This window comes from Pantherophis guttatus, chromosome 1 (genome assembly GCF_059756535.1).
Source record: "Pantherophis guttatus breed Tessera chromosome 1, ASM5975653v1, whole genome shotgun sequence".
NCBI classification, from domain to species: Eukaryota; Metazoa; Chordata; class Lepidosauria; order Squamata; family Colubridae; genus Pantherophis; species Pantherophis guttatus.
Genome location: NC_142063.1, coordinates 219,234,987 through 219,255,507, shown reverse-complemented (window position 1 = coordinate 219,255,507; position 20,521 = coordinate 219,234,987). Strand labels below are relative to the sequence as shown.

General features: G+C 37.2%; 1 protein-coding gene and 1 long non-coding RNA gene across 4 annotated transcripts in view; one reads left to right on the top strand and one right to left on the bottom strand.

The window, feature by feature from the left end:
* The window catches only part of LOC132711120 (uncharacterized), a 40,990-nt gene extending 37,496 nt beyond the window's left edge, over positions 1–3,494 (top strand). Inside the window, exon 3 of the long non-coding RNA XR_009621926.2 lies at positions 3,376–3,494. This is a non-coding gene — a long non-coding RNA (uncharacterized LOC132711120). The remainder of the gene's footprint in view (positions 1–3,375) is intronic.
* Positions 1–20,521, bottom strand: part of DLGAP2 (DLG associated protein 2) — a 459,052-nt gene that overhangs the window by 186,189 nt on the left and 252,342 nt on the right. The window lies entirely within an intron of this gene.

Below are 20,521 nucleotides of genomic sequence, written 5' to 3'. Positions count from 1 at the left end.
TAGCTATTGGAGCTTGTTCAGAATCCAAAGCACTGCTTTCAAATTATTTTGGAAGTGTGAATGGTCCTTACCCCCCATTACTTTCCATGCATAACAACTGAAGGATCTAGAGCAGGGCTGCCAAATCCAGCGAGTAGGGTGCTTAAATCTGGCCCACAGGGCCACCTTGGAAACAGCTAAGGACTGGCCCTGCCAGCGAAAACAGAGCTCGGGAGGCTGCAACGGCCTCCTGCAACCCTCTGCCAGAAAACGGAGCTCGGGAGGGCCCCACGCGGCTGATGCGGCCCTCAATGAAATCGGATTTTGACACCCCTGGTCTAGAGCTTTTGCCTTCTACATATATATGTCCCTTATAGCCCAAGGAATACAGGAACGCAGATTGCAAAACACAGGTATCTAACGCTCTCTGCTACAGAACCGGCTCATATATTCCTATAAAAGATTGGCAGGATTTTAAAAAAATCTATAAATAAAACCCTCCATTTGTTTAAAACTTTTCAGTGCAACTGACTAGTACAGAACTACTAAAACTTTAATTTTGCTGCTAAAAACAGTAGGTGGTAATTTAAAAAGAAAAACCCAAGACCTTTAGGTTTTAGCAATCTGATAGAAAATGGAAACAGCTGCCATGTTTTGCTGGTAGATATAAAATTAACATATTCTTGTAATAGAAATTTCCCATATTTCATATTCAGAAATCACAAACACATTAAGTATTTTTATACTTTAGATGTCATGGAGAATGGACATTTTGATTCATTTTACAGCAACCTATTTGTCTTAATCTTAAAGATACAGCTGTTGTATATTTATTTATAAGTACTTGAAAATAGGGGTGAAATCCAGTAGGTTCTGACAGGTTCTGGAGAACTGGTAGCGGAAATTTTGAGTAGTTCGGAGAACTGGCAAATACCACCTCTGGCTGGTGTGGTGGGAATGGAGATTTTGCAGTATCCTTCCCCTGCCACGCCCACAAGCCACACCCATCAAGCCACACCACGCCCACTAAGCCATGCCCACAGAACCGGTAGTAAAAAAATTTGGATTTTACCACTGCTTGAAAGGATATATACTGTTTTGCTCCATGAAATTATAGAATTATTATCATTCTGTTTGATCAATTTAAAAAAACTGGTATAAATAATGGAACAAAAAAAGAATATAACACCATCTCGCAGCAATCCACAGCAATTTAGATAGCTGTCAAATATAGAAAAAGAGAGAGATTTCTTGGAGTAACTGATACCACAGCTTATAAATTCTATATTGCTTCTGAACCTCCCTCTGTCCGGGCCAGAGAATTAAATGTTTATCTTCATTGAATCATAACCTCAAAACATCTTCAAATCCCTAATTGGTGTCTTATAGGTTTGCAGACAACACCATACGTATTCAAACCTCCATGTGTAATCTCTATAAAAACCACTGAAAAAAATTCCTCGGCTGAAATGAGCTTGTACAATTTCTGAAACTGTCTGACCCAAACTCATGAATGATATTCTAAACTTGTAATGTTTTCCCTCAATTTAAAAAAACAATAATTTACAAGGACAAAATCAAACATACCAAAGAACAAACCAATTATAAACTAATTGCATAAAAATACAAAGGTTTCCAAATAGTTAGACAGCTGAATGTTTACTGACAATAATCACTGCAGTAAATTCGATAACCATCCTCTAAGTTAAGAGAAGTCACCTATTCTGAGCTGCCATAAGCATGTGTTATGCAAAAATGTAAACTGCTGGAAGCTTTCCTTATATAGAAGGAAACTACAAAAGCATATAAGAAACTGTTCAATTTCTTCCAACAAGCAGAAACAAAATCTCTCCTGTATAGGGATACCATTGAATCACACAGAAAGGATGAAAAAAAAGTTACAGCATGTGAGATTTGCTTCTTTATTGTTGCTTGGCTACTTACAAGAATTTTGCCAGAATAACTACATTCTCTGGGAAATAGCCAGATAAAGGTTTCTGGAATTCTAGGGGTGGGGGGTGGGGCTGGGGAATCTGATCTTTGTAACTTCCTTCCCTGCAAGGACTCCAAGTTTATCAATTTCTTACCTTCTTCCCCCACTCTTGTTGGAGACTCCACCACAGTTATACACAGAGGTGATACTTGGTTTATGTTGTCCTAGATAGCCACTTCACAGGTTGGATAAAAATCAATGATTTTTTAAAAAAAAATCAAAAAAATCGGATTTTTTTTATTTAAATCGGATTTTTTTAATTTTTATTGAATTTATTTTAATAAAAAACTTTTGAGGTAAAAATCGATCGTAATATAGTTTTCTATTTAAGATACATAAATAATTTAGTTTATTCAGCATGAAATGGAGTTTAGTTATGTAGCACAAGACTGTATATTCTGCAACACTGGGACTATCGGTGAGTCAACAGCGGGTCAAAGGAGTAGCAGAGATGACAGTTGCTCTTTAAAAATTATGATTTAAATCGAGTTGATTTAAATCAAGTCTTTTTACTAGTGATTTAAATCATGGTTTAAATCATGATTTAAATCGACTCAATTTAAATCAAATCCACCCTGCCACTTCAATACATATGAATTTAAATTTCCAAAATCCTGGATCTATATTGCAGGTAATAACAATTTTGTATATTTAAGGTACATTTCAATGGTGGAACTCAAGACTTTAAAATGATTAAATGTAACATGTCTATTAATTGGCACAAAGCCAGGAATGAATGACTGGTTAAATGCCATTCTTCAATAACCTGGACTCTGAAATTAGGTGTTGTCAGAAAAATATCAATGACAGGTTTTGAAGCTGCTCTCAGAAGTTGTTTGAAGTCATTAGAAAATGACTTACCAATTTATTAACCTCTTGGCTTCTGTCACAAGAAAAGAGAGAATATATACGAATAAAGGAAAGGCACATAATGCATTATTCTCTCTAAGTTTTAGATTTAGTGTCAAATATTCATTTGTAATGATACCTTTACTATTACAGTTATTGTTATTAACAATGCATTTATTCCTAGGAATGGGGGATAGAGCTTGATTTGCATTTCATGGCTGTTATCAAACCAGCACTTCATGATACAATTGAAATACAATTGTCATTCATTATTCACAACTTTCCAAATCCTGGCATGCCACTTTCTGAACAGATAATATAAAAACGTGCCTATGGGAAACGCACATACTTAAACGTAGGCATTGATGGAAATGCCTGAAAACATGTATTAGGTAAAACCATTTTTAAAAAATGCATATATTAGAATATCACAATGTCTAAAGTCTAATAGACTAAGGGGAATACAGAATGAATATGTACAAATATCCACATAAAGTAGAAATACAACCATCTATTTTGTGATTACTGTTTTAACTTTTTTCCTATTTAAACAGGTCATTGGAATGAACACAGATCAATAAAACCTGCCGTTTTGGATACCAACACTGATGGCATGGGCAAGACAGGAAAACCTGATCTTACAGAGAATCAATTAAAGAAGTAATTCAAATGATGAATGACTACCCATTTGCTTAAGTAAAGGGTGAATGGAAGAACAACAAATGACTGGCAAAGAGAAGTGCATTATGAATCGGCCCATAATTAGTAGAATTTTTGGCCAATGCTTGAATGCTCCTAGAAAGCATGTATAAGTAAGTGTGCTGAATTTTCAGTATAGGAACCATTCAGCTTCTGCCTATAGAAATTATTTTAGATGAAATCAAGTGGAGATTCAAGCTTGCTTATGGCCTCACAAGCAACCCTCTTTCCCAAAGAGACTGAAAAGAGGTACATAGACAGTTCTAGGCCAAACTGATATTAGGAGATGTACATCATGTACATCATGTATATATTGCAACTTAGAGGCTCTGTCCGATACTGGGACATAGGTAAGCTAATGGAAACTTCTGTGTGATGTCACTACTCACATGTTATCAATTTTGCATCAGCATGGCTTGCTGCAGATGCATGGCTTGATGAAATGCAAATAGAAAAGTAAAATAAGGAAGCAAAATTCAATGCTTCGGATCAATCTTCCTAACAGTGAGGACAATTAACCAGTGGAACAGCTTGCCTCCAGAAATGGTGGGCGCTCCATTAGTGGATGTTTTTAAGAAGAGTCTAGACCAGGGCTGTCAAACTCACGCCCTGGCCACACCAACGCCTGGTTTAGCGAAGGGGGAAAAAGTCCCAATATGTCATGTGACACTGCCATGACGATGTGACCAGGGGCGTCAAACTCACGTAAGAGCAGGGGGCTGGACTAGAAGACCTGCAAGATCCCTTCCATTTACTTTTACTTTACTTTTATTTGATTTATATACCGCCCTACTCCCGAAGGACTCAGGGCGGTGAATAGCCAACAATAAAATACATATATACAAAATTTAAAAAGCAGAATTAAAATTGAATTAAATAATTTGGCCCAGACAGATTAAAACCCCAATCAATTTAAAACAAATTTAAACTTTGAGTATTAAAAATATTAAAAAATATTAAAATTATTTAAATTGTTTAAAAAGAGGGAGAAAGTTAGGCCAGGCCCGCCTGATGAAATAAAAAGGTCTTTAGAGCGCGGTGGAAGGTGTGCAGATCCGGGATCCTCCGTATCTCCGGGGGGAGCTCGTTCCAGATAGTAGGTGCCCCCACAGAGAAGGCTCTCCCCTTGGGGCCTGCCAGTCGACATTGTTTGACCAATGGCACCCGGAGGAGCCCCTCTCTGTGAGAGCGTACTGGCCGGTGGGAGGCTATTGGTAGTAGTAGGCGGTCCTGCAAGTACCCAGGTCCTGAGCCATGGAGCGCTTTAAAGGTGCTAACCAAAACCTTGAAGCTTCCAGTTCATTCATTCTATTCTTTCTAAATCTCTGAGTCCACTCTCCAGCTTCATCTGATGTGTGAAAACAGCTGCTCAGGTATAATTGGTGCTTAAATCCCTAGCAATTACAACCTTCTGAATGGGGAGCTAATTAACCCTTGTTACAGTGAGTTGCAAATACTCTGTGCTTACTGCCAAATCTTGCTAAAAAGCATTCGTTTCATCCATTTTGTTGTATGAGCTTTTAAGAAGAAACACAACACAGCTGGTGACACCCTGTAAAAACTACATAGCCACAAGATACTGGGATGGTTAGAAAGAAAATCTCCCTGCCCCAAAATAAGAGATAAACAAAAATTAAATTTCTTGTTAGGAGAGATAATGAATGTATGGCTTCAAAGTCACCAAAATCAACCATTATTAGCAGTAAGGATACAAATTACTAAATCTGCAACATGAGATCAAACTCAGTGTTTCTCTTGTTATTCCAGCATTTCTTTTAGCTTACTTGTAAGCTATTTAGGGACGTTACTTCCTGAAACTTAAAGAAATTAATTTCTGATCTTTCTTCCTTCTAAAGGTGTGACTCCTTTGCAGCAAAGAACATAGGGAGCAAGCAAGCTTAATGAGACAATAATTACTCCTCACCATATCTTTCCAAAGAAATAGAATGTTTCAACACCAATTACAATTCAATGAGAATTTTAAAAAATCATTTGAAGCAGGGCACATTTAATAGAACTAAAATAATAAAAATAATCTATTTTTTTCATCGCTACTACAATTCAGTACCAGTAATTTGAATAGCATACTTATGATTTAGGGTCTATATTATAAGTATAATGGTCTGGCATAACACTTTCAAAGACATATTTTTATGTGCCTAAGATTTATCTCAATATATACTAGAATGGTGCTAAAAGAGGTCTAATCAATATCTAGTAGAAAGCTTTGTAAATTAGTCATTTACATGAGTCCCACCCATTACCAACACAGAGAATGGCAGAAGATATTGATGAGAAGGCCCCAAATTATAGTGCTATTCCTCCCAAATTCTTTTTTCCGTTCCATAACATCTATGAAAGCCTGGTACACTATGTAATGTTGGACCTCTGAGACACTGTCCTTCTGTCCTTCCATTGGAGAAACCTATAGCCCATGACTAGAGTATTGCACTGAAAATACATTTATCCTCCATGGAAGGAAAGCTGGAATTTGGCATCTGCTCAGACACCACATTTTTTTAAAGCCAAATCCGGAAGCTTGACTGGCTGGCATGATGGCATGACCGAAATGGCTTTATTTATTTATTTATTTTAAAAAAGTTTTTTTTTATTTTTTAGACACACAAACATTTGATAAATCAGTCATTCCTTCCATGTGACATCTCATCTTTTTTTTGTTGTTTCTTCTATCTTCATTCTCGCCAAGTCCATTACAACAAAGTGTTATTGCTGAGCACATTGTAAGCCGCCCTGAGTCTTCGGAGAAGGGCGGCATATAAATCAAATTAAAAAAAAAAAAATCATCACTAACACAATATTCTAATTGTAGCACTTTTTATACATAACTATTAATTTACTTATTTGTATCTCTTTTCTAACCAATGGTAAAATTGATTCCATATCTTAAAGTATTCTAAATCTTCTCTTTCTTTAATCATCAAAGTCAATCTATTCATTTCTGCACAGTCTACATTTTTTTTAATTACTTCTCCTTCCAAAGGTATTTTCTCTGCTTTCCAATTTTGTGCATAAACAATCCTTGCATGTATTACATGTATAATCAAATAAATATTTTCTTTACTATTTTTTTCTGGGAGGATACCCAGTAGGAATAGGTCTGGTTTTAAAGACCGAAATGGTTTTAAAACACTTAGAGAAAACAGTGAGGCAACACTTGCAGAGGGCCCTGAATGGAGTTATCAGGATGTAAGCAGTAAAAAGTATGATCTTGACAGAGAGCAAAAAACTCTATTACCATAAAGTTAAACATTGCTTAAGCCTAGACTAGAGGAAGGGGCAGGTTACAAAAACACGGCAGAATATAAAACGATATAAATATGATATCGTTATATCCACGGTATAAAAAAGGGAGAGAAAGATAAAAATATCCAGACTTATGCAAGATAGACAAGATTAAGAAACAGATGCCAGGTAGGCCTATGAATATTGTTATTTAAGATAAACTATAGTAACAGAAACTTGCAAGTCTGAATGTCCTTCTCCTTTTTCTCTCTCAATGAAGAACATGTTCTAATAGTCTACCTATGATGTGACTAAGGCATAAGTGACTATAAGGAGCCACAGCATGATGTGGCTGGCCAGGGATCAAGATATAAATGACATACTTATGATGCTTAACCAAAAACCAATGGATGACTCTCCCAGAGACCTCATATAGATATTAACTGGAGGGCATCCAAAAATGCCCCCGCTCCCACTCCCGGAAACCAGTTAAGAAGGATACTGTGGTTGATGAGGTCAAAAGACATTTATAGATTAAGAAAGATAATATGGTAGCACCACACCAATCCCAGCATATAGGCTACCAACATCCAGAGTGGATTTGATTTAAATCAACTCGATTTAAATCAGAATTTTAAAGAACAACTGTCATCTCTATCCCGCAGTGGCTCCCCCTCTGACCCGCTGTTGTTTTACCAACAGTCTAAAATTGCAGAATATACAGCCTCATGCTAAATATCTAAACTCCATTTCATGCTGAATAAACTAAATTACTAATGCATCTTATATAGAAAACAATATTTAGATTGATTTTTTACTCCAAAAGCATTTTATTATTATTTCATTTAAATTTGATAAAAATAAAAAAAAATCCGATTTAAATTTTAAAAATCCAATTAAATTTTTTTTCTTTAAAAAAATCATCTATTTTTATCCACCCTGCCAACATCCCAACTAATGCCATCTTGATTCTATGTCTTGAACTTCAACTGATAAGGATCCAGATAATCTCTCTATTCCAGGATCTTCTGTAACTATAGCTTGATCACCTTCTCAACAACTTTTATCCAAAAGGGAAGATTGGGCATTAGGGAAAAAAAAAGTATTTAGATGACTGGGTCTAGCAATGTCCTTTTGAGGAGGGGGCATGTATACATATCTCTTTCAGGGCTAGCAAAATTATTTCCTCTCTCAAAGAGGCCAACACAACTGCATAGGAGCAACTGCATATCTTCTCCTGAGTGGCTGCCACAAGCCAGGTCAAGGATCGAACAACTAGTGCTTCCTTCCCTAGGTTCTTAGCAACTTCCTCAGGAGTTACCGCATCAAAATGCTCCCAGATAACTAAGCATGAGTGAGCCTCAGCTAGCTTGCATGGACCAGTCTAGTTGGCATTCAGCTCTACGCAAATCCATGTGACTTTGTCAATTAGGCTTTGGGACAGAGTGCAATACATTTGGTGCACTGGAGATGAATTAATTTATCTAGAAGCTATATAATGTATTTTATCTAGTTGAATAGATGTTAATTTGTTATGCTGTGTATGATTTTTATATTTTATTGTGAGCTCTCTTTAGAGTAATAGGAGGAGGCAGCATACAAATGAATGAATGCAAAACAAAGGTGATTAGGAGCTTGGAAACCAGGGAAGATTAAATGATATTATTTTTCAGGTTATTTATTTATTTATTTAGGTTAAGGGCCCAAAGAAGAGATTAAGTGAAAGTCAACTTTAAATATTCCAAAGTTTGCAAAGATGATAAGAGTAAATTTATTCTATGATCCTCCAAAGGGAAGGACTATAGCCAATAGATTCAAACAATAAAAACTTTAAAAAGGACACATTAGGGGGGAAAAGCGTAATAATATTAATTATTAACTCAGACCCTCAGTTGGGTTTGCCTTCTTCAAAAGATTTCTAAACCTTGATCTGTTTGCCATTTGTCTATTATTCTAAAGCAAAGGATTTTTTGCATTAGAAAATAATGGACTGACTGAGTCCCAATCATTATATTCTTTTAGGTGGGGGTGAGAGGGATGTGTGTCCAACCTTGGCAACTTTAAGATTTGTGCTTTCTTTTGAATAAGGAGAGGGAAAAAAAAGCAGTTCTGCAGCTGCATATTTTGGGCTAAAATAAATATGTAACTTGGCAACTAAGTCTCCTACTTCTCCCTCTTTAAAATGTTTGACATAAATTTCTCGGTGGTAACACATGCCATATCAGCTCCTACACGCCATTAAACTCTTTCTCAAATTTACCCTGAATGTTACATTTGCTTTAAAACTAGATTTCAATGAGAGCCGTTTTGGAGATTATACGCAAAAATTTATGGAAACCCATCATTGTTATACCAGGATTGTTTATCACCATCAATAGACAATTTGTTAACAGAGAATATTACACAGTACATTACTCAAACACATTTGAACCGAAGGAGTGAAAAATGACAGACTATTATTGCATCAATTTTTAATCACATTTTTTTCTGTCCACAGCATCACAGCAAACTGAATGTATTACTAATTAATGTAAAAGTGTTGCTTGCTGCAAACGATGGTTTGAAAATGCTTTGGGGATTTTACTTTGGGTTTCATCTCTTCCCACTAAACATAGTGTATTAAGGCCTTGCTACTTCTAGGCAGGCTGCATTTAGTCAGCTGGGAAATACTTTCAGATATATCCTCCATAAATTTGTGGCTGCTACCCATGCTAGCTGAATGTTAAGACAAGGTATATTTTTAGTACTAGATGCTCTGAGAGTCAGTTTGGTGTAATGGTTAAAGACACTGGACTAGAAGTTAGAAGTTTTAGTCCACCTTTGGGCACAAAAGCCACCCGGTGACTTTAAGCAACCATTTCCTCTCAACCCAAGAGGAAGGTCCTGGCAAACCTTTTCCCAAACTGTTGTCAAGAAAATCGCACAAATGTAGTCAAGACACCACATGTCATAATAAGTATAGGCAATTGCAAGGGGAATGAATTACAACTACACAAGTGCTGTGGCTTACTTAATTGTGTGAGGTGTTTGGATATAAGATAATATGTAGTGGTGGCATCTGTATAATGACACATTACACACCCTACCACCTGCTCAACGTATTAGCCTTATTACAGACTGTGGCAGATCTTGCTGATACCAAAGCATTTGGTTATCTTCAGTCAAAATGATAGATTTGGCTAAATCGTTCTTTTTGTTTAAACTAGCCATGAAATTCTTATTAGGGATGAGCGAGCAGGCTCTCGGTTGCCCCATAATTAATAAGGCCACTGAATAATCTGGAGACCCGCTGAAAAGGCTCACAGTAACTGCACTTGGTTGGTTCTCTTACTAAATGTGAGGAAGGGAGAGAGAAAGCTGGGGAAGTTATACTGGGGAAGACGCAACAGGGTCTCAGTTCATTCAGGCAATGCAAGGTTTCTCCAAGTCTGAATCCAAGTCCAAGTGTGAATCTTAATGATCAATAATCTATGAGGAAAGATTTTCAGAGATAATAACTCGTGCTACAGCTCTACCTTGAGACCAACTATGGGCCTTGTGTCTGCTGTGTGAGTGTGTTTACCTGAAGATAGGAGTTGAGAACTATCACCAAGTTTGCTTTGGATTCCTATACAGGCAGTCCTCAACTTAAAACAGTTCATTTAGTGACCGTTCAAAGTTACAATGTCACTGCAAAATGGGACTTACGACCATTTTTCAAAGTTATGATGTTGACAGCATCCCTGTGGTCATATGATCAAAATTCAGATGCTTGGCAACTGTTTTATATTTATGACTTGCTGTGTTCCAAGATCATGTGATCCAGGGGTGAAATTCAGCCGGTTCTATCTGGATCACACAATCCGGTAGGGCTGACTGCGCGAAGCCCTGCCTACCCACGCTGATGTCATGACATCCCTTTTTTGCTATGATTTTCAGCCTCTGCATGTGCGCAGAAGGCTTTGCGCATGCACGGATGGCAAATGCACATTTGCGAATCAGTAGGGAAGGGAAGGGAATTTCACTCCTGATGTGATCCCCTTTTGCGACCTTCTGACAAGCAAAGTCAATGGGGAAGCCAGATTCACTTAGCAACCAGGTTACTAACTTAACAACTGTAATGTTCCACTTAACAACTGGCAAGAAAGGTCGTAAAGTGGGGCAAAATTCACTTAATACTCAACAACAGAAATTTGGAGCTCAAGTGTGGTCGTTCTTGAGGACTACCTGTATAGCATCCTTCTGTCAGATGCTATTATTCGAAGGCTGCACATTGGCAACCTTGAAGCTTCAAAATGGCTTTGGCCAGGCCAGCTTGATATAGCCAATAAAACTATTCTTTGAGGAATCTACCTGCCTCGGAGTTTTGTTTGCTATGGACGTATTACTTGGAACCCTGACATTCACAGCTAAAGCAAAACTGCTCTAACCACTCTTGAAAAGCCTATGGAGCAAAAAATGGCCAATGTGTCTTCAGCTTTTAAAAAGGGATTCAAAGAAGACATAGAAAACACAAGCCAGTTAATATCTGTACCAATATCCATTCCACACAATGTGGTAGAATAATGGCAGCCGTGAAGTGAATCTCCTGAACTGAGAACGGTCTAAAGAATTGGAAACAGAAGTAAGAATAAATGCACCATTTTCCAATTGAAGTAATGTTTAAAGTGGGCTACCCTCAAGTGGTAAGAAGGCAGAAGAATAAATCTCTGGTCTCCAGATACTTAATCCTTTATTTAAGAAGTGGTTTACTCAGCTAAAGGCTCACCAACATGACACAGCTAGATTAATTTCTTCATTGGTGAGAGAGTTAAAGCACTCAGAAGATGTTCCTGCTACAGTATACTGGTGCCAACAACATTCAGCATGATATGGAAAATATGGATAGACGTAGTTTTTTATCTTCCCCTCTCACAATGCTAGATCTTGAGGTTATCCATTAAACTGCTATTGAGAGATTTCAGATAAACACAAAAGGTTATATAACAAATACAGTAGTTAAACTTAATTTGCTGCCATCTTGTGTGTTGATGGCCACTATTTATTAGCTTATTTGTGTACAATATTTGTTTATTTCTAAACAGCTGAGCATCCATTACATTAAAAACAAGCAGCAAGATCCAAGGCTACAGATTGCTTAAATTCCCTTGGGCTACATCCCAAAAATGCTTTTCCCACATCTCCCCTTTCCTGCTTCAAAAGCTCTCCAAACAGGGATATGACAGGAGAGACTTTCCAATGTCTGTTTTATTTGACTAACTGTAAACTGCCTTGAGCGTTTTTGAGGAAAGGAAAAATAATATTGTTTTTAATAATTTCTTTTATTTGAACAGAGGCAGATGGAAGAAATAAGAGTATCCTTAGGAGTTTTATAAAGCCAGCAGTACACTTCTATTTTTTTTAAATAAATAGATGACAGAGAATCAAACTGACAGTTATACATTTACAAATAGACAAAAATACATTTATTTCATAAAATAATCTTAAACCTGGTGATCTGAAACATGAAATAGGTCCATTATGAAAACTTGGAAGAACTAACTCACATTAACTTCTTAGAATAGGTGTCCTGCTGTTCCTTGATAACAGCTTTTTTTAAAGCCCAGCATTCAGTACAGTAATAAACACACTGAACATTAAATAAAAAAAGTGTAGGGTCAAAAAAGAAATTCTCCTTCCAAACCAATTAAAACAAGCTGCAACTCCAAAGAAGCATATGAAGACCCATTAAGCACAGTTGCAGTTGTTCCAAAGTGAAAAGAGTTGTTACTGTTAAGTATTCTTTAATTGTTTTATTTATTTTTGATGTGTTATTTAAAGATTGTATTCAGTGAAATCATAACAATTTTTTTTTTAAAAAAAGAACAAATTCTCTCTAAAGATCCCCCTAGGGCCATTTTTTAAAAATCAGTCTAATAGTTCTGTTTGGTTAGATTAGCATGGCATGTTCTCTTAATGCATTAAATGTGTATAAACTTTGTGGAACCACTCGGTATGAGACTCATTAGCAGATAAGCAGCTAAATCATGTAGGAAAACTACGAACATGAATCCAGCTCACAAAAACAACATCGAGTGAATACTGAGTTTAAGGGGTGAAGAACCAGGACCACATATTAAGTTCCAGTTAAGACAATTTATTGTTCGAGCCTAAACACAAGAATGTTAACTAGTCAACTAATGATCAGCACAAAATTGGTCAATGGAATTCAAAAGGGCTTAGATTTAGACCATTTGTGGGAATGGAAAGATTCTAGGCTGATTACTCTCTTGACTCCACTCCCAGCCTCTGCCTCCTCTTCTCCTACTTGAGTCAGGTAAAGCCAGGTTGAGTCAGGTTATTTGAGAGACTACCTCTCTCCTGTCCTATGTCCATCTGTCCTATCAGGTGTGACAGGAGAGGAATGCCCAAGGTCTTATCTACTAGGCACTCAGGAAAACAGCCTTTTCTGTCATGGTTGTTTGACTGTAGCCCCTTGAAACATCATCCCCTTAAGGCTTGTAAAGCCTTAAGACTAGTGGTGGGATTCTGCCGGTTCTAGGGGGTTCGGCCGAACCCTTTGTTAAATTGCTGGCTCACCCTGCCCCTTGCCCCGCCCCTCCGCACCACTATTTATTGCCAATAAATAGTGGTGGGCGAGGGGCGGGCGAGCCAGCAATTTAACAAAGGGTTCAGTGTTTTTTTATAATTTTATTGGCCCGCGGAGCTTCAGCATAGGCTAATTAGCCCTTGCTTAGATCGGCTTCCGAGTCTCAGCTGATTTGCTCTCAGCTGTTTTGCTCACGGCTCTGCTGCTTGCTTGCAAAGAGTGCTGATTTTTTTCCCCCTAGCTATACTGAAAAACGAAACAGAAAGTAAAGCAGGCTGTTGGCTTTGCACGTTGGAAAATTAGGCAGGCAGATTTCTTTTCTTTTTCCTCACCAAAAAAGGTAGGTGCAAACAATGGGAAATTTAAGGGAAAAGAGGAGAGTTCAAGATTTTAAAACACAAAAGAAAAAAAGCTCTATTTAACTAGGGAATTGTAATAATTGAGATACTATTAATTGTATATTTCTGAAAGCAGAAATGGTTAAGTTGTGGTTTGGAGGAATATATGGGGGAAATTATTTGGTTTATTATTATTGGTAAATATAATTAATTGATTTGTAAGAAATTGGATTGCATGGAAATAATTGGAATATTCATGTTCATATTGTTTAATATACAAAAAAGGTAGTTATATAACTAATTGATTTATATTAAAATGTTGAATTTATATTAAACAACTAATATTACATAATTAACCAATGTGAGGATGGATATAAAAATAGATGACAATGGGAAGAGGTATAATATAGAATAGAAGGGAAAAATTGAATTTGATTAAGATTAGAGATGAAGATGAAGGGTAATATTGGTTTTTTACAAAAATAGATGAGGAATAAATATGGCAAAAAGGAAATATAGAAATTGTAAATTTAATTGAAATGACTAAACACTGTTTAAATTTGTGAACCGGCCAAATACTCTGTTCAAAGAAAATACATTGTATGTTTGTATGTGTGTTTCTAATTATATTATTTATTCATATTTGTTCTCTTTTATTCTTTAAAGTTTAACAATTCATTCTTTATCTTAATATCTTTATATTTGTTTGGGGTTGGCTTTCTTCCCTTTCATCTTTTTTATTGTACAACAATCTTTCTCCTCAAACCTACCACCTCTCTCTTTTCTTTCCTTCTTACTTTCTCTTCCTCCCCTTCTTCTTCTCCTCCCTACTTCCTCTTCCTTTCTCCTTCTCCTCCTCTCTTCCTCCCTCTCTTACCCTCACTCCTACTCTAATTTCCCTTCCCTTCCTTCATCCCTCTCTATTGTTGTATCCTTTTATGCATATGGACTACTCAGAGGGCTGAAAAAATTATTTCTGACTGGTCCTCGCATTTTTGATCAGTCCTCGAACTTACGACTGTCCTCACATTTTACATTTTTGCCCTATCTTGTCACCATGGTGAAGAGAAGCAGTTGTGAAATGAGTGACACGGTTGTTAAGAATGCTACAATGGGCATAAATGATGACCAGTCATAAGTGCGAAGACCGGTCAAAAGTGCGAGGACCAGTCAGAAATCACTTTTTTCAGCCCTCTGGGTAGTCCTTTTGTGCATATGGACTACTCAGAGGGCTGAAAAAGTTATTTTTGACTGGTCGTCACACTTGTGACCAGTCCTCACATTTTACGTTTTTGCCCTATCTTGTCACCATAATGAAGAGAAGCAGTTGTGAAATGAGTGATACAGTTGTTAAGAAGGCCGCAACGGGCATAAATGTGAGGATGGTCATAAGTGCGAGGACCGGTCAAAAGTGCGAGGACCAGTAAGAAATGACTTTTTTCAGCCCTCTGTAGTCCCTATGCAGATAGCCACGCCCACCGGCCACATGACCAGCTAGCCACGCCCACCCAGTCACATGACCAGCTAGCCACGCCTACCCGGTCACATGACCACCAAGCCACACTCCCAACTAAGCCACGCCCACAGAACCGGTTGTTAAAAAAATTGAATCCCACCACTGCTTAAGACATGGTTGTGACCTCAAGCCTGGGTATCTGGATGTGTGGCAGAACCCAGGTAATAGCTATATTGATTTGTTACTTGTTGTTTTGGGTTTTGTTCCTTTTTTTTTCTTATTTAAGTAGCTGATTATGTATGCATTATTTATATTGCTATGTGGTGTTCTATGGAATTTTTAACAGCTCTTGGCTGCCCAGAGTCATGGATTTGAGATGGGTAGCCAGAGAAATTGAGATACAATATATAAACCAATCAAGAAATTGAAACTAAGTTTACTGATTAATAATTAATAAAACACTAATAATGAAAATAAATAATATACCCATCATCCAACAAACTGAAATTCAGTGGTTACAAATCTAACTTGCTTTGTTAGGTATGACATTAACGGGCATTTCCCATTGAAATCTGAAAAACCCAAGTATAAGTCCCAGTGCAATTCAAGTCCACTGGAACAAGCCTTTTGTATTTAGACACATTAAGTGCAGCATCTCATAATTAATATAAAACCTGCAAATAGAGATTGGTTTGAATTAAGAAAAGAGGAACAAAGAACCCGCATCCAGTTATAAAAGATATACATTCCGCTATTCACATAATGCAGCAGAAGTGATAAGCCCTGATCAAAATTTATAGTCTAGAGCATGGGAATGACTCAAGTCATTTTCCTCTAAACTACTATAGAAAGGAACTCAACTTAACAACAATTTATTTAGTGACTGTTTGAAGTTACAACGGCATTGAATAAAGTGACTTATCACTATTTTTCATACTTACGACTGTTGCAGCATCCCCCTGGTCACGTGATCAAAATTCAGACACTTGGCAACTGACTGATATTTATGATTATTGCAGTGCCCCAGGGTCACTTTCTGACAAGCAAAGTCAATGGGGAAATCAGATTTAGTTAACAACAGTGTAACTAACTTAACAACTGCAATGATTCACTGAACCACTGTGATATAAAGGTGTAAAATGGGGCAAAGAGTACTTAACAGGTGTCTTGCTTAGCCATGGAAATTTTGGGCTCAGTTGTGGTTGTAAGCTGAGGACTACCTACACTCCACTTTTTCAACTTTCCATAAGAGTTAATCACAACAAGTCCCACCAAAATCAATGGCACTTTAAGTGAGAAATGTCTTTGTTCATTTCATTCCCTCTAATGAAAGTTACATGATCATCAAGAATTGGGTAGGTCTAGTTTAATGAAAAGAAAGACTAGGGTGATATGATAACAGTGTTCCAATATCTATATTGTGGCCTGTCAGCGGCCTGTGCAGATTGTAACTGATTCCGACAACGAGGAGGCTGGTGTGGTGCTGTGCCAGCAGCCTGTGCAGCTGGCACTTGAGTCAGACAGCGAGGAAACTGGAGAAGATGTGGTGCCAGAGGCAGGGATTCAGCCAGGGCCTTCAGAACCTCCAGAAGCTCCTTTAAGTGAAGAGGACGAAGAGGAGGAGCCTCTTCTCAATGCACGGGCGCACAGAGCTGCCAAAAGGCAGGAGCGGCTCCTCAGGAGGAGGTCTCCTCAAGAGTAAGGTTTGGGGCTAATTGGCCACTCCCTTAGCCTATTTAAGGAAGAACGCCGATTGCAGCAAGCTGTAGGGAACAACTTTAGTTCACTCTCCTTCGTGTCTGGATTCTCTGCAAAATTGCTTCTGGGCTTTCTGCCAATTCTAGTAAGACTGTGATTACCTTATCTTAGAACTCTTGTAGGCTGTTAGGACAGTTTATTAACAGCCTTTGGTTGAAAAATACTGAGTTATTTGAGTAAAATAAACTTTGTATAGATTTTGTGTGTGCTGCGTTCTTTGGGGTCCCTAGCTGGGGCAGAACAATCTAAGGGACTGCCACAAAGAAGAGGGGGTTAACCTATTCTCCAAAGCACCTGAAGGCAAGGAAAAATGGATGGAAACTAATGAAGGAAAGAACCAACCTAGAAGTAAGGAAAATGTCCTGACAGTTAGAACAATTAATCAGTTGAATGACTTGCTTCCAGAAATTGTGGGTGCTCTAACACTGGAAGTTTTAAAGAAGACTGAAGTGTCTGAAGTGGTATAGAGTTTCCTGCTTGAGCAGGGGATTGGACTAGAAGATGTCCAAAGTCCCTACCAACTCTGCTATTCTGTCATCATTTTCATGAGCCTCTTTCTATTCAGAAGCAAGCTTTGCTGAATTCAGTAGGATTTATTTTCAGGGCACTAAATGTTAATTTAAAACCCAATGTTAATTATTTCCATTAGTGGTAATATGGACTCTTCATTTATTTTGAAAGGGGCCATCTAGTCCTTCCATTAATTTTCGGTAGGTATTATTAAAGTACAGAGAAAGCATAGAGTGCACAGTTCTGCTGCCAAGAGTTTAATACAAATTCAGTTCTGCATCAATGTTAAAACTAACTAGATTTCATGCTCACCACATGCACAAATGCACAACTTTCCCTTTCTGAAACATTTTTAACACATCGTAATGTACAGAGAGCCCAGCTTTGTGTAAACACTCTTAACAAAACCTATGATCAGCAAAGCCACAACAGCTTGGAGTACTGAGTTTCACCTGCCCATACTAACAAAAGACCAAGTGACAGCTGCAAGTACCTTCAAGACTTCTAGGAAGGACAAAATTAATTTATATGGGCTAAAGGTTTTGAAAGGCTGATTTTGTTTCCCCTTTGCGAAAACACATTTTAAACACCCAAATGACAGATTCCAAGATTTAAGCAGTTCCTTTATCCAGCACTTGACTGACAGTTTTTGCTCTGAGAATAGTTGCTATCTTCATCTGTCTCCTTTACTCACACATGTAATAGCTGTGGGAGTATAGAGCCAGATAAAGTGTGAGCAACACAGCACAGGTGTGGACAGTACCATTATATAACTTAATCACTAGGTGTCCCTGGACCTAGTTGAAGACATGATTTTGTTATGATAGTCAGTTCTTGTTTGAGAAAAGCAGTGAAGTTCTTGACTAGGATGTCCTCTAAGATTTCCAGATCAACAGAGACTTTGAGAATCTAAAGTTTTAAAAAAAAAAATTTAAAATAATTTTTTACCCATTCCTGACCTGACATTTGTCATCATTACATTAATTTGTTTGTTTAGTCTGGAGGAACAGAAGCAAGAGAGATTCCTGAAGGATCTTAAAAGTGTCAGAAAATAGGGCACTACATTTATTGGCTGCCTGTGATCTTTGTCTCACCAACTCTGAACCAATCATATTGTCAGTGTCAAGTGGGAGAAATCAGGAAATCCAAGCAGTTCAAATTAATATATAGGTTTGTTGCAAGTTTAAGCTCTCTACAAGAAACTGAACTATTAATAAATTGGTGATAGATAAGGGTCAATGGAATTTAAGGTGGGCTGACTTAGATTTCTTGTAGGCATGAAGAGACTTGAGACTGATGACGTGTTTGACCTTGTACCCTCCTCCCCGGGCTCAGTCTGGTCATTTCCTAAAGTCAGTCACTCACCAAATGCTTAAAACATGATGTCCAAGAAAGCAATTCAGACTCTCCTGCATCTCCTGTCATCTGATATAATCTTTACATTTTGTGGACCATCTTGCTTAAAGACCCAAAGAAGTAAAGAGTTATTATTCAATAAGCCATTAATTTCAGTAATTATTTCAGAGCTCGAAAAGATTTGTACCTCTCAAGTACCACAATGAAACTTACTTGCTAATTCATAACTGTCCATTTCTGCAAATTTATTAGATACCATCTTCCTTGTAATGAAATAAATGAATACTTTCCCAGACTCACTTCTTTTTCTGTATGAGAACTTGACAAATATTCTATTTGACTCTCCACATCCCCTATAGCAGCCAACACCAGATAAGCAAAGATTTACACCAGGCATATAAACAAGCAGAAAATGTATCAAGGAACTAATCAAGGAACTCCTAAGCAGAAAATCACTCTCAATAGCACAGAAAGGTCAAGCTGCTCTAAATAAACAGGGAGAAAACCTCACACTCACTAGTTCTGATTATGTTACCTAGCAGGTTAATGAAATGTCTGCAAGCAAACAATCAAACTCAGAAAGCAACAAAGATTTCACAATAAATACTTTCTCCCCCTCCATGACAATTTGACTATGCATTGCCAGCTTGGCCATAAATCTGTGAAATTATATTGCACCGTATATCTGTATCAAACAGAAGGCAGAAAAGAAACATGCATGCCTTGAAACATAAAATGTTTTTTAAAGCTTGATTCATAGTTCTAAATGAGCTTTATATATATTTTCTAAAGTTTGGTCACTAGGTAGCAGTTCTAATTCAGCTTAAATTATACAGGTATATCTAAATAGTTAAATATTTCTTATTAGCATTTATGAGTGCACATTCTCATTTTTCCTCTTTACTTCTTTTCCTCTTCTCTCCCAAAACTGAGATGCAATAATGAAGCTAATCCAGAATTAAGATGGGAATTCCTGGACCAAAGTCAACTAAGTGATATGAACCATATGTAGTTTAAACATTCATGTATGTTATAAACATTCATGTATTATAAACATATAATGTATTCTATTATGTCCTCCCTTTACCATACCAAGTTATCGTAAAGCTATAATATACAGGCATGCTTTAATTTATATTGATAATTAAATAATGCAGTAATTAATTACATCGGCCCTAGTTACTTGAGGGACTGCCTATCTCCCATAGCATCTGCCCATCTGATTTGATCCTGGAGGATTAGGATTAATTGATTCCTTCAATTAAACAATGCCATCTATCAGAACCACAAAAGCATGCCTTATCTGTGGCAGTGCCTGGCCTCTGGAACAAAGTTCTCCACTACTCTGCTGTTGTTTAGAAGAACCACGAAGACCTATCTCTTCACCAGGCCTTTGGTGAGGGAGAGTGAAACCCCTTACTTGCCATCTTTGACCTTTACACCTTTTACTTTTCATTGATTTTATTGTAATTTGCTTGTTGTGAACCATCTAGCCATTAAGGGTTGGGCAGTGTACAAGCATACCAGTTTAATAGATTATTTTTCTTATCATCATATGATTAGATTACACAGAAGAAAGTATAGTAACATACCCCATACTCCAATCTTTTGATTTTTTAAATATAATCCTAATTGAGATTAAACTGTTTCTGTAATATTGAAAATCATACCATTCTGTGCTAAATCATCTTGTAAATAATTTGAAGAGAATTGTCTCTGAGGAAATTCCTTTCCTTATACCCTTTTACTCTCCTGGAAGACTTAATACACTG